At 40.4% G+C, this 12,951-nt stretch overlaps 17 non-coding genes across 17 annotated transcripts; all 17 read left to right on the top strand.

Annotated features, from left to right (window-relative positions):
* Positions 1–430: 430 nt before the first annotated feature.
* Positions 431–502, top strand: trnac-gca (transfer RNA cysteine (anticodon GCA)). Its single transcript has one exon. It is a non-coding gene; the product is annotated as a tRNA-Cys (tRNA).
* Positions 503–1,192: 690 nt separating this feature from the next.
* Positions 1,193–1,264, top strand: trnac-gca (transfer RNA cysteine (anticodon GCA)). Its single transcript has one exon. It is a non-coding gene; the product is annotated as a tRNA-Cys (tRNA).
* Positions 1,265–1,945: 681 nt separating this feature from the next.
* Positions 1,946–2,017, top strand: trnac-gca (transfer RNA cysteine (anticodon GCA)). The gene has a single exon. It is a non-coding gene; the product is annotated as a tRNA-Cys (tRNA).
* Positions 2,018–2,707: 690 nt separating this feature from the next.
* On the top strand, positions 2,708–2,779 carry trnac-gca (transfer RNA cysteine (anticodon GCA)). Its single transcript has one exon. It is a non-coding gene; the product is annotated as a tRNA-Cys (tRNA).
* A 679-nt stretch (positions 2,780–3,458) lies between these two features.
* On the top strand, positions 3,459–3,530 carry trnac-gca (transfer RNA cysteine (anticodon GCA)). Its single transcript has one exon. It is a non-coding gene; the product is annotated as a tRNA-Cys (tRNA).
* A 690-nt stretch (positions 3,531–4,220) lies between these two features.
* trnac-gca (transfer RNA cysteine (anticodon GCA)) lies at positions 4,221–4,292 on the top strand. Its single transcript has one exon. It is a non-coding gene; the product is annotated as a tRNA-Cys (tRNA).
* Positions 4,293–4,983: 691 nt separating this feature from the next.
* trnac-gca (transfer RNA cysteine (anticodon GCA)) lies at positions 4,984–5,055 on the top strand. Its single transcript has one exon. It is a non-coding gene; the product is annotated as a tRNA-Cys (tRNA).
* Positions 5,056–5,733: 678 nt separating this feature from the next.
* Positions 5,734–5,805, top strand: trnac-gca (transfer RNA cysteine (anticodon GCA)). Its single transcript has one exon. It is a non-coding gene; the product is annotated as a tRNA-Cys (tRNA).
* A 690-nt stretch (positions 5,806–6,495) lies between these two features.
* trnac-gca (transfer RNA cysteine (anticodon GCA)) lies at positions 6,496–6,567 on the top strand. The gene has a single exon. It is a non-coding gene; the product is annotated as a tRNA-Cys (tRNA).
* A 678-nt stretch (positions 6,568–7,245) lies between these two features.
* On the top strand, positions 7,246–7,317 carry trnac-gca (transfer RNA cysteine (anticodon GCA)). Its single transcript has one exon. It is a non-coding gene; the product is annotated as a tRNA-Cys (tRNA).
* A 682-nt stretch (positions 7,318–7,999) lies between these two features.
* Positions 8,000–8,071, top strand: trnac-gca (transfer RNA cysteine (anticodon GCA)). Its single transcript has one exon. It is a non-coding gene; the product is annotated as a tRNA-Cys (tRNA).
* Positions 8,072–8,761: 690 nt separating this feature from the next.
* On the top strand, positions 8,762–8,833 carry trnac-gca (transfer RNA cysteine (anticodon GCA)). The gene has a single exon. It is a non-coding gene; the product is annotated as a tRNA-Cys (tRNA).
* Positions 8,834–9,523: 690 nt separating this feature from the next.
* trnac-gca (transfer RNA cysteine (anticodon GCA)) lies at positions 9,524–9,595 on the top strand. The gene has a single exon. It is a non-coding gene; the product is annotated as a tRNA-Cys (tRNA).
* Positions 9,596–10,274: 679 nt separating this feature from the next.
* On the top strand, positions 10,275–10,346 carry trnac-gca (transfer RNA cysteine (anticodon GCA)). The gene has a single exon. It is a non-coding gene; the product is annotated as a tRNA-Cys (tRNA).
* A 681-nt stretch (positions 10,347–11,027) lies between these two features.
* On the top strand, positions 11,028–11,099 carry trnac-gca (transfer RNA cysteine (anticodon GCA)). Its single transcript has one exon. It is a non-coding gene; the product is annotated as a tRNA-Cys (tRNA).
* A 679-nt stretch (positions 11,100–11,778) lies between these two features.
* On the top strand, positions 11,779–11,850 carry trnac-gca (transfer RNA cysteine (anticodon GCA)). The gene has a single exon. It is a non-coding gene; the product is annotated as a tRNA-Cys (tRNA).
* A 690-nt stretch (positions 11,851–12,540) lies between these two features.
* trnac-gca (transfer RNA cysteine (anticodon GCA)) lies at positions 12,541–12,612 on the top strand. The gene has a single exon. It is a non-coding gene; the product is annotated as a tRNA-Cys (tRNA).
* The last annotated feature ends 339 nt before the right edge of the window (positions 12,613–12,951 follow it).

The raw sequence follows: 12,951 nt of genomic DNA, 5'->3' as shown, positions 1-12,951 counted from the left end.
AATGCTGCAATAGGCAGGGAGGACCCATTTTCATGAGCATCTTCTATGTTGGGTTCAATCTCAGTGAAAGAGCATTTGACTGCAGGTCAAGCAGTCCCCAGTTCAACACTGGATGCCCCCTCATTGTGAAACGTGAGCATTTCCAGTATCAAATCACAGTTGACGGACTTTCAGACCACTGAACCAATGCACTACATACTTCAAGGAGTTTTTTGAAAGAAAGCCTCTGACCAGTTATATGAATAAGACAAAATCAGGTGTACCCGCTTTCCACTGACAACTTATATTCAAAGATTCGCATAATAATTCAGCTCAACCAAAGACCAGAATTCTTTTTAAATCTACTAACTCGAAGTGACATAGCATGCCCCTAATGTGTAGTACTCCGAGATAGGGGGTGAGGTCCCTTTTTAAGCAAAGGTTTTGTTGTGGGGGTATAGCTCAGTGGTAGAGCATTTGACTGCAGATCAAGAGGTCCCCAGTTCAACTCTGGGTGCCCCCTGCTCTCTTTAAACCTCAGGATTAAAATGCTAACATCTCCATTAAAATTGTAAAATTTCCCTGAAAGAAAAATCCACTTCAAAGACCCATTATTAGAACAAGCCACTCCACATTCAGACAAATAAATCAAACACATGTGTACATGTTTGCCATTCAATCTATACATTCGCAATTTCAAATAAAATTTAAAGAAAACAAAGACTACATGTCTTTTTGAATCCCCCAATTTGAAGTGTGGTAGGTTCTCTCAGCCTTTGCAGAAATGCTGCAATAGGCAGGGAGGACCCATTTTCATGAGCATCTTCTATGTTGGGTTCAATCTCAGTGAAAGAGCATTTGACTGCAGGTCAAGCAGTCCCCAGTTCAACACTGGATGCCCCCTCATTGTGAAACGTGAGCATTTCCAGTATCAAATCACAGTTGACGTATTTTCAGACCACTGAACCAATGCACTACATACTTCAAGGAGTTTTTTGAAAGAAAGCCTCTGACCAGTTACATGAATAAGACAAAATCAGGTGTACCCGCTTTCCACTGACAACTTATATTAAAAGATTTGCATAATAATTCAGCTCAACCAAAGACCAGAATTCTTTTTAAATCTACTAACTCGAAGTGACATAGCATGCCCCTAAAGTGTAGTACTCCGAGATAGGGGGTGAGGTCCCTTTTTAGGCAAAGGTTTTGTTGTGGGGGTATAGCTCAGTGGTAGAGCATTTGACTGCAGATCAAGAGGTCCCCAGTTCAACTCTGGGTGCCCCCTGATCACTTTAAACCTCAGGATTAAAATGCTAACATCTCCATTAAAATTGTAAAATTTCCCTCAATCAATATACCACTTCAAAGACTTATTATTAGAACAAGCCACTCCACATTCAGACAAATTCATGTGTACATGTTTGCCACTCAATCTATACATTCGCAATTTCAAATAAAATTTAAAGAAAACAAAGACTACATGTCTTTTTGAATCCCCCAATTTGAAGTGTGGTAGGTTGTCTCAGCCTTTGCAGAAATGCTGCAATAGGCAGGGAGGACCCATTTTCATGAGCATCTTCTATGTTGGGTTCAATCTCAGTGAAAGAGCATTTGACTGCAGGTCAAGCAGTCCCCAGTTCAACACTGGATGCCCCCTCATTGTGAAACGTGAGCATTTCCAGTATCAAATCACAGTTGACGTATTTTCAGACCACTGAACCAATGCACTACATACTTCAAGGAGTTTTTTGAAAGAAAGCCTCTGACCAGTTACATGAATAAGACAAAATCAGGTGTACCCGCTTTCCACTGACAACTTATATTAAAAGATTTGCATAATAATTCAGCTCAACCAAAGACCAGAATTCTTTTTAAATCTACTAACTCGAAGTGACATAGCATGCCCCTAATGTGTAGTACTCTGAGATAGGGGGTGAGGTCCCTTTTTAGGCAAAGGTTTTGTTGTGGGGGTATAGCTCAGTGGTAGAGCATTTGAGTGCAGATCAAGAGGTCCCCAGTTCAACTCTGGGTGCCCCCTGCTTACTTTAAACCTCAGGATTAAAATGCTAACATCTCCATTAAAATTGTAAAATTTCCCTGAAAGAAAAAACCACTTCAAAGACCCATTATTAGAACAAGCCACTCCACATTCAGACAAATAAATCAAACACATGTGTACATGTTTGCCATTCAATCTATACATTCGCAATTTCAAATAAAATTTAAAGAAAACAAAGACTACATGTCTTTTTGAATCCCCCAATTTGAAGTGTGGTAGGTTGTCTCAGCCTTTGCAGAAATGCTGCAATAGGCAGGGAGGACCCATTTTCATGAGCATCTTCTATGTTGGGTTCAATCTCAGTGAAAGAGCATTTGACTGCAGGTCAAGCAGTCCCCAGTTCAACACTGGATGCCCCCTCATTGTGAAACGTGAGCATTTCCAGTATCAAATCACAGTTGACGTATTTTCAGACCACTGAACCAATGCACTACATACTTCAAGGAGTTTTTTGAAAGAAAGCCTCTGACCAGTTACATGAATAAGACAAAATCAGGTGTACCCGCTTTCCACTGACAACTTATATTAAAAGATTTGCATAATAATTCAGCTCAACCAAAGACCAGAATTCTTTTTAAATCTACTAACTCGAAGTGACATAGCATGCCCCTAATGTGTAGTACTCCGAGATAGGGGGTGAGGTCCCTTTTTAGGCAAAGGTTTTGTCGTGGGGGTATAGCTCAGTGGTAGAGCATTTGACTGCAGATCAAGAGGTCCCCAGTTCAACTCTGGGTGCCCCCTGCTCACCTTAAACCTCAGGATTAAAATGCTAACATCTCCATTAAAATTGTAAAATTTCCCTGAAAGAAAAAAACCACTTCAAAGACCCATTATTAGAACAAGCCACTCCACATTCAGACAAATAAAGCAAACACATGTGTACATGTTTGCCATTCAATCTATACATTCGCAATTTAAAGAAAACAAAGACTACATGTCTTTTTGAATCCACCAATTTGAAGTGTGGTAGGTTGTCTCAGCCTTTGCAGAAATGCTGCAATAGGCAGGGAGGACCCATTTTCATGAGCATCTTCTATGTTGGGTTCAATCTCAGTGAAAGAGCATTTGACTGCAGGTCAAGCAGTCCCCAGTTCAACACTGGATGCCCCCTCATTGTGAAACGTGAGCATTTCCAGTATCAAATCACAGTTGACGGACTTTCAGACCACTGAACCAATGCACTACATACTTCAAGGAGTTTTTTGAAAGAAAGCCTCTGACCAGTTATATGAATAAGACAAAATCAGGTGTACCCGCTTTCCACTGACAACTTATATTCAAAGATTCGCATAATAATTCAGCTCAACCAAAGACCAGAATTCTTTTTAAATCTACTAACTCGAAGTGACATAGCATGCCCCTAATGTGTAGTACTCCGAGATAGGGGGTGAGGTCCCTTTTTAGGCAAAGGTTTTGTTGTGGGGGTATAGCTCAGTGGTAGAGCATTTGACTGCAGATCAAGAGGTCCCCAGTTCAACTCTGGGTGCCCCCTGCTCACTTTAAACCTCAGGATGAAAATGCTAACATCTCCATTAAAATTTTAAAATTTCCCTGAAAGAAAAAAACCACTTCAAAGACCCATTATTAGAACAAGCCACTCCACATTCAGACAAATAAATCAAACACATGTGTACATGTTTGCCATTCAATCTATACATTTGCAATTTCAAATAAAATTTAAAGAAAACAAAAACTACATGTCTTTTTGAATCCCCCAATTGAAGTGTGGTAGGTTGTCTCAGCCTTTGCAGAAATTCTGCAATAGGCAGGGAGGACCCATTTTCATGAGCATCTTCTATGTTGGGTTCAATCTCAGTGAAAGAGCATTTGACTGCAGGTCAAGCAGTCCCCAGTTCAACACTGGATGCCCCCTCATTGTGAAACGTGAGCATTTCCAGTATCAAATCACAGTTGACGGACTTTCAGACCACTGAACCAATGCACTACATACTTCAAGGAGTTTTTTGAAAGAAAGCCTCTGACCAGTTATATGAATAAGACAAAATCAGGTGTACCCGCTTTCCACTGACAACTTATATTCAAAGATTCGCATAATAATTCAGCTCAACCAAAGACCAGAATTCTTTTTAAATCTACTAACTCGAAGTGACATAGCATGCCCCTAATGTGTAGTACTCCGAGATAGGGGGTGAGGTCCCTTTTTAGGCAAAGGTTTTGTTGTGGGGGTATAGCTCAGTGGTAGAGCATTTGACTGCAGATCAAGAGGTCCCCAGTTCAACTCTGGGTGCCCCCTGCTCACTTTAAACCTCAGGATTAAAATGCTAACATCTCCATTAAAATTGTAAAATTTCCCTGAAAGAAAAAAACCACTTCAAAGACCCATTATTAGAACAAGCCACTCCACATTCAGACAAATAAATCAAGCACATGTGTACATGTTTGCCATTCAATCTATACATTCGCAATTTCAAATAAAATTTAAAGAAAACAAAAACTACATGTCTTTTTGAATCCCCCAATTTGAAGTGTGGTAGGTTGTCTCAGCCTTTGCAGAAATGCTGCAATAGGCAGGGAGGACCCATTTTCATGAGCATCTTCTATGTTGGGTTCAATCTCAGTGAAAGAGCATTTGACTCCAGGGCAAGCAGTCCCCAGTTCAACACTGGATGCCCCCTCATTGTGAAACGTGAGCATTTCCAGTATCAAATCACAGTTGACGGACTTTCAGACCACTGAACCAATGCACTACATACTTCAAGGAGTTTTTTGAAAGAAAGCCTCTGACCAGTTATATGAATAAGACAAAATCAGGTGTACCCGCTTTCCACTGACAACTTATATTCAAAGATTCGCATAATAATTCAGCTCAACCAAAGACCAGAATTCTTTTTAAATCTACTAACTCGAAGTGACATAGCATGCCCCTAATGTGTAGTACTCCGAGATAGGGGGTGAGGTCCCTTTTTAGGCAAAGGTTTTGTTGTGGGGGTATAGCTCAGTGGTAGAGCATTTGACTGCAGATCAAGAGGTCCCCAGTTCAACTCTGGGTGCCCCCTGCTCACTTTAAACCTCAGGATTAAAATGCTAACATCTCCATTAAAATTGTAAAATTTCCCTGAAAGAAAAATCCACTTCAAAGACCCATTATTAGAACAAGCCACTCCACATTCAGACAAATAAATCAAACACATGTGTACATGTTTGCCATTCAATCTATACATTCGCAATTTAAAGAAAACAAAGACTACATGTCTTTTTGAATCCCCCAATTTGAAGTGTGGTAGGTTGTCTCAGCCTTTGCAGAAATGCTGCAATAGGCAGGGAGGACCCATTTTCATGAGCATCTTCTATGTTGGGTTCAATCTCAGTGAAAGAGCATTTGACTGCAGGTCAAGCAGTCCCCAGTTCAACACTGGATGCCCCCTCATTGTGAAACGTGAGCATTTCCAGTATCAAATCACAGTTGACGTATTTTCAGACCACTGAACCAATGCACTACATACTTCAAGGAGTTTTTTGAAAGAAAGCCTCTGACCAGTTACATGAATAAGACAAAATCAGGTGTACCCGCTTTCCACTGACAACTTATATTCAAAGATTCGCATAATAATTCAGCTCAACCAAAGACCAGAATTCTTTTTAAATCTACTAACTCGAAGTGACATAGCATGCCCCTAATGTGTAGTACTCCGAGATAGGGGGTGAGGTCCCTTTTTAGGCAAAGGTTTTGTTGTGGGGGTATAGCTCAGTGGTAGAGCATTTGACTGCAGATCAAGAGGTCCCCAGTTCAACTCTGGGTGCCCCCTGCTCACTTTAAACCTCAGGATTAAAATGCTAACATCTCCATTAAAATTGTAAAATTTCCCTGAAAGAAAAATCCACTTCAAAGACCCATTATTAGAACAAGCCACTCCACATTCAGACAAATAAATCAAACACATGTGTACATGTTTGCCATTCAATCTATACATTCGCAATTTCAAATAAAATTTAAAGAAAACAAAGACTACATGTCTTTTTGAATCCCCCAATTTGAAGTGTGGTAGGTTCTCTCAGCCTTTGCAGAAATGCTGCAATAGGCAGGGAGGACCCATTTTCATGAGCATCTTCTATGTTGGGTTCAATCTCAGTGAAAGAGCATTTGACTGCAGGTCAAGCAGTCCCCAGTTCAACACTGGATGCCCCCTCATTGTGAAACGTGAGCATTTCCAGTATCAAATCACAGTTGACGTATTTTCAGACCACTGAACCAATGCACTACATACTTCAAGGAGTTTTTTGAAAGAAAGCCTCTGACCAGTTACATGAATAAGACAAAATCAGGTGTACCCGCTTTCCACTGACAACTTATATTAAAAGATTCGCATAATAATTCAGCTCAACCAAAGACCAGAATTCTTTTTAAATCTACTAACTCGAAGTGACATAGCATGCCCCTAAAGTGTAGTACTCCGAGATAGGGGGTGAGGTCCCTTTTTAGGCAAAGTTTTTTTTGTGGGCGTATAGCTCAGTGGTAGAGCATTTGACTGCAGATCAAGAGGTCCCCAGTTCAACTCTGGGTGCCCCCTGCTCACTTTAAACCTCAGGATTAAAATGCTAACATCTCCATTAAAATTGTAAAATTTCCCTGAAAGAAAAATCCACTTCAAAGACCCATTATTAGAACAAGCCACTCCACATTCAGACAAATAAATCAAACACATGTGTACATGTTTGCCATTCAATCTATACATTCGCAATTTAAAGAAAACAAAGACTACATGTCTTTTTGAATCCCCCAATTTGAAGTGTGGTAGGTTGTCTCAGCCTTTGCAGAAATGCTGCAATAGGCAGGGAGGACCCATTTTCATGAGCATCTTCTATGTTGGGTTCAATCTCAGTGAAAGAGCATTTGACTGCAGGTCAAGCAGTCCCCAGTTCAACACTGGATGCCCCCTCATTGTGAAACGTGAGCATTTCCAGTATCAAATCACAGTTGACGGACTTTCAGACCACTGAACCAATGCACTACATACTTCAAGGAGTTTTTTGAAAGAAAGCCTCTGACCAGTTATATGAATAAGACAAAATCAGGTGTACCCGCTTTCCACTGACAACTTATATTCAAAGATTCGCATAATAATTCAGCTCAACCAAAGACCAGAATTCTTTTTAAATCTACTAACTCGAAGTGACATAGCATGCCCCTAATGTGTAGTACTCCGAGATAGGGGGTGAGGTCCCTTTTTTGGCATAACTTTTGTTGTGGGGGTATAGCTCAGTGGTAGAGCATTTGACTGCAGATCAAGAGGTCCCCAGTTCAACTCTGGGTGCCCCCTGCTCACTTTAAACCTCAGGATTAAAATGCTAACATATCCATTAAAATTTCCCTGAAAGAAAAAAACACTTCAAAGACCCATTATTAGAACAAGCCACTCCACATTCAGACAAATAAATCAAGCACATGTGTACATGTTTGCCATTCAATCTATACATTCGCAATTTCAAATAAAATTTAAAGAAAACAAAAACTACATGTCTTTTTGAATCCCCCAATTTGAAGTGTGGTAGGTTGTCTCAGCCTTTGCAGAAATTCTGCAATAGGCAGGGAGGACCCATTTTCATGAGCATCTTCTATGTTGGGTTCAATCTCAGTGAAAGAGCATTTGACTGCAGGTCAAGCAGTCCCCAGTTCAACACTGGATGCCCCCTCATTGTGAAACGTGAGCATTTCCAGTATCAAATCACAGTTGACGGACTTTCAGACCACTGAACCAATGCACTACATACTTCAAGGAGTTTTTTGAAAGAAAGCCTCTGACCAGTTATATGAATAAGACAAAATCAGGTGTACCCGCTTTCCACTGACAACTTATATTCAAAGATTCGCATAATAATTCAGCTCAACCAAAGACCAGAATTCTTTTTAAATCTACTAACTCGAAGTGACATAGCATGCCCCTAATGTGTAGTACTCCGAGATAGGGGGTGAGGTCCCTTTTTAGGCAAAGGTTTTGTTGTGGGGGTATAGCTCAGTGGTAGAGCATTTGACTGCAGATCAAGAGGTCCCCAGTTCAACTCTGGGTGCCCCCTGCTCACTTTAAACCTCAGGATTAAAATGCTAACATCTCCATTAAAATTGTAAAATTTCCCTGAAAGAAATAAACACTTCAAAGACCCATTATTAGAACAAGCCACTCCACATTCAGACAAATAAATCAAGCACATGTGTACATGTTTGCCATTCAATCTATACATTCGCAATTTCAAATAAAATTTAAAGAAAACAAAAACTACATGTCTTTTTGAATCCCCCAATTTGAAGTGTGGTAGGTTGTCTCAGCCTTTGCAGAAATGCTGCAATAGGCAGGGAGGACCCATTTTCATGAGCATCTTCTATGTTGGGTTCAATCTCAGTGAAAGAGCATTTGACTGCAGGTCAAGCAGTCCCCAGTTCAACACTGGATGCCCCCTCATTGTGAAACGTGAGCATTTCCAGTATCAAATCACAGTTGACGGACTTTCAGACCACTGAACCAATGCACTACATACTTCAAGGAGTTTTTTGAAAGAAAGCCTCTGACCAGTTATATGAATAAGACAAAATCAGGTGTACCCGCTTTCCACTGACAACTTATATTCAAAGATTCGCATAATAATTCAGCTCAACCAAAGACCAGAATTCTTTTTAAATCTACTAACTCGAAGTGACATAGCATGCCCCTAATGTGTAGTACTCCGAGATAGGGGGTGAGGTCCCTTTTTAGGCAAAGGTTTTGTCGTGGGGGTATAGCTCAGTGGTAGAGCATTTGACTGCAGATCAAGAGGTCCCCAGTTCAACTCTGGGTGCCCCCTGCTCACTTTAAACCTCAGGATGAAAATGCTAACATCTCCATTAAAATTGTAAAATTTCCCTGAAAGAAAAAAACCACTTCAAAGACCCATTATTAGAACAAGCCACTCCACATTCAGACAAATAAATCAAACACATGTGTACATGTTTGCCATTCAATCTATACATTTGCAATTTCAAATAAAATTTAAAGAAAACAAAGACTACATGTCTTTTTGAATCCCCCAATTGAAGTGTGGTAGGTTGTCTCAGCCTTTGCAGAAATTCTGCAATAGGCAGGGAGGACCCATTTTCATGAGCATCTTCTATGTTGGGTTCAATCTCAGTGAAAGAGCATTTGACTGCAGGTCAAGCAGTCCCCAGTTCAACACTGGATGCCCCCTCATTGTGAAACGTGAGCATTTCCAGTATCAAATCACAGTTGACGGACTTTCAGACCACTGAACCAATGCACTACATACTTCAAGGAGTTTTTTGAAAGAAAGCCTCTGACCAGTTATATGAATAAGACAAAATCAGGTGTACCCGCTTTCCACTGACAACTTATATTCAAAGATTCGCATAATAATTCAGCTCAACCAAAGACCAGAATTCTTTTTAAATCTACTAACTCGAAGTGACATAGCATGCCCCTAATGTGTAGTACTCCGAGATAGGGGGTGAGGTCCCTTTTTAGGCAAAGGTTTTGTTGTGGGGGTATAGCTCAGTGGTAGAGCATTTGACTGCAGATCAAGAGGTCCCCAGTTCAACTCTGGGTGCCCCCTGCTCACTTTAAACCTCAGGATTAAAATGCTAACATCTCCATTAAAATTGTAAAATTTCCCTGAAAGAAAAAAACCACTTCAAAGACCCATTATTAGAACAAGCCACTCCACATTCAGACAAATAAATCAAACACATGTGTACATGTTTGCCATTCAATCTATACATTCGCAATTTAAAGAAAACAAAGACTACATGTCTTTTTGAATCCCCCAATTTGAAGTGTGGTAGGTTGTCTCAGCCTTTGCAGAAATGCTGCAATAGGCAGGGAGGACCCATTTTCATGAGCATCTTCTATGTTGGGTTCAATCTCAGTGAAAGAGCATTTGACTGCAGGTCAAGCAGTCCCCAGTTCAACACTGGATGCCCCCTCATTGTGAAACGTGAGCATTTCCAGTATCAAATCACAGTTGACGGACTTTCAGACCACTGAACCAATGCACTACATACTTCAAGGAGTTTTTTGAAAGAAAGCCTCTGACCAGTTATATGAATAAGACAAAATCAGGTGTACCCGCTTTCCACTGACAACTTATATTCAAAGATTTGCATAATAATTCAGCTCAACCAAAGACCAGAATTCTTTTTAAATCTACTAACTCGAAGTGACATAGCATGCCCCTAAAGTGTAGTACTCCGAGATAGGGGGTGAGGTCCCTTTTTAGGCAAAGTTTTTTTTGTGGGGGTATAGCTCAGTGGTAGAGCATTTGACTGCAGATCAAGAGGTCCCCAGTTCAACTCTGGGTGCCCCCTGATCACTTTAAACCTCAGGATTAAAATGCTAACATCTCCATTAAAATTGTAAAATTTCCCTCAATCAATATACCACTTCAAAGACTTATTATTAGAACAAGCCACTCCACATTCAGACAAATTCATGTGTACATGTTTGCCACTCAATCTATACATTCGCAATTTCAAATAAAATTTAAAGAAAACAAAGACTACATGTCTTTTTGAATCCCCCAATTTGAAGTGTGGTAGGTTGTCTCAGCCTTTGCAGAAATGCTGCAATAGGCAGGGAGGACCCATTTTCATGAGCATCTTCTATGTTGGGTTGAATCTCAGTGAAAGAGCATTTGACTGCAGGTCAAGCAGTCCCCAGTTCAACACTGGATGCCCCCTCATTGTGAAACGTGAGCATTTCCAGTATCAAATCACAGTTGACGTATTTTCAGACCACTGAACCAATGCACTACATACTTCAAGGAGTTTTTTGAAAGAAAGCCTCTGACCAGTTACATGAATAAGACAAAATCAGGTGTACCCGCTTTCCACTGACAACTTATATTCAAAGATTCGCATAATAATTCAGCTCAACCAAAGACCAGAATTCTTTTTAAATCTACTAACTCGAAGTGACATAGCATGCCCCTAATGTGTAGTACTCCGAGATAGGGGGTGAGGTCCCTTTTTAGGCAAAGGTTTTGTCGTGGGGGTATAGCTCAGTGGTAGAGCATTTGACTGCAGATCAAGAGGTCCCCAGTTCAACTCTGGGTGCCCCCTGCTCACCTTAAACCTCAGGATTAAAATGCTAACATCTCCATTAAAATTGTAAAATTTCCCTGAAAGAAAAAAACCACTTCAAAGACCCATTATTAGAACAAGCCACTCCACATTCAGACAAATAAAGCAAACACATGTGTACATGTTTGCCATTCAATCTATACATTCGCAATTTAAAGAAAACAAAGACTACATGTCTTTTTGAATCCCCCAATTTGAAGTGTGGTAGGTTGTCTCAGCCTTTGCAGAAATGCTGCAATAGGCAGGGAGGACCCATTTTCATGAGCATCTTCTATGTTGGGTTCAATCTCAGTGAAAGAGCATTTGACTGCAGGTCAAGCAGTCCCCAGTTCAACACTGGATGCCCCCTCATTGTGAAACGTGAGCATTTCCAGTATCAAATCACAGTTGACGTATTTTCAGACCACTGAACCAATGCACTACATACTTCAAGGAGTTTTTTGAAAGAAAGCCTCTGACCAGTTATATGAATAAGACAAAATCAGGTGTACCCGCTTTCCACTGACAACTTATATTCAAAGATTCGCATAATAATTCAGCTCAACCAAAGACCAGAATTCTTTTTAAATCTACTAACTCGAAGTGACATAGCATGCCCCTAATGTGTAGTACTCTGAGATAGGGGGTGAGGTCCCTTTTTAGGCAAAGGTTTTGTTGTGGGGGTATAGCTCAGTGGTAGAGCATTTGAGTGCAGATCAAGAGGTCCCCAGTTCAACTCTGGGTGCCCCCTGCTTACTTTAAACCTCAGGATTAAAATGCTAACATCTCCATTAAAATTGTAAAATTTCCCTGAAAGAAAAAACCACTTCAAAGACCCATTATTAGAACAAGCCACTCCACATTCAGACAAATAAATCAAACACATGTGTACATGTTTGCCATTCAATCTATACATTCGCAATTTCAAATAAAATTTAAAGAAAACAAAGACTACATGTCTATTTGAATCCCCCAATTTGAAGTGTGGTAGGTTGTCTCAGCCTTTGCAGAAATGCTGCAATAGGCAGGGAGGACCCATTTTCATGAGCATCTTCTATGTTGGGTTCAATCTCAGTGAAAGAGCATTTGACTGCAGGTCAAGCAGTCCCCAGTTCAACACTGGATGCCCCCTCATTGTGAAACGTGAGCATTTCCAGTATCAAATCACAGTTGACGTATTTTCAGACCACTGAACCAATGCACTACATACTTCAAGGAGTTTTTTGAAAGAAAGCCTCTGACCAGTTACATGAATAAGACAAAATCAGGTGTACCCGCTTTCCACTGACAACTTATATTCAAAAATTCGCATAATAATTCAGCTCAACCAAAGACCAGAATTCTTTTTAAATCTACTAACTCGAAGTGACATAGCATGCCCCTAATGTGTAGTACTCCGAGATAGGGGGTGAGGTCCCTTTTTAGGCAAAGGTTTTGTCGTGGGGGTATAGCTCAGTGGTAGAGCATTTGACTGCAGATCAAGAGGTCCCCAGTTCAACTCTGGGTGCCCCCTGCTCACCTTAAACCTCAGGATTAAAATGCTAACATCTCCATTAAAATTGTAAAATTTCCCTGAAAGAAAAAAACCACTTCAAAGACCCATTATTAGAACAAGCCACTCCACATTCAGACAAATAAAGCAAACACATGTGTACATGTTTGCCATTCAATCTATACATTCGCAATTTAAAGAAAACAAAGACTACATGTCTTTTTGAATCCCCCAATTTGAAGTGTGGTAGGTTGTCTCAGCCTTTGCAGAAATGCTGCAATAGGCAGGGAGGACCCATTTTCATGAGCATCTTCTATGTTGGGTTCAATCTCAGTGAAAGAGCATTTGACTGCAGGTCAA

This window comes from Oryzias latipes, chromosome 13, assembly GCF_053564925.1.
Source record: "Oryzias latipes strain Hd-rR chromosome 13, Olatipes_Hd-rR_3.1".
In the NCBI taxonomy this organism is placed as follows: domain Eukaryota; kingdom Metazoa; phylum Chordata; class Actinopteri; order Beloniformes; family Adrianichthyidae; genus Oryzias; species Oryzias latipes.
Note: the sequence above shows the minus strand (reverse complement) of the source record. Positions and strands in the feature narration are given on the sequence as shown.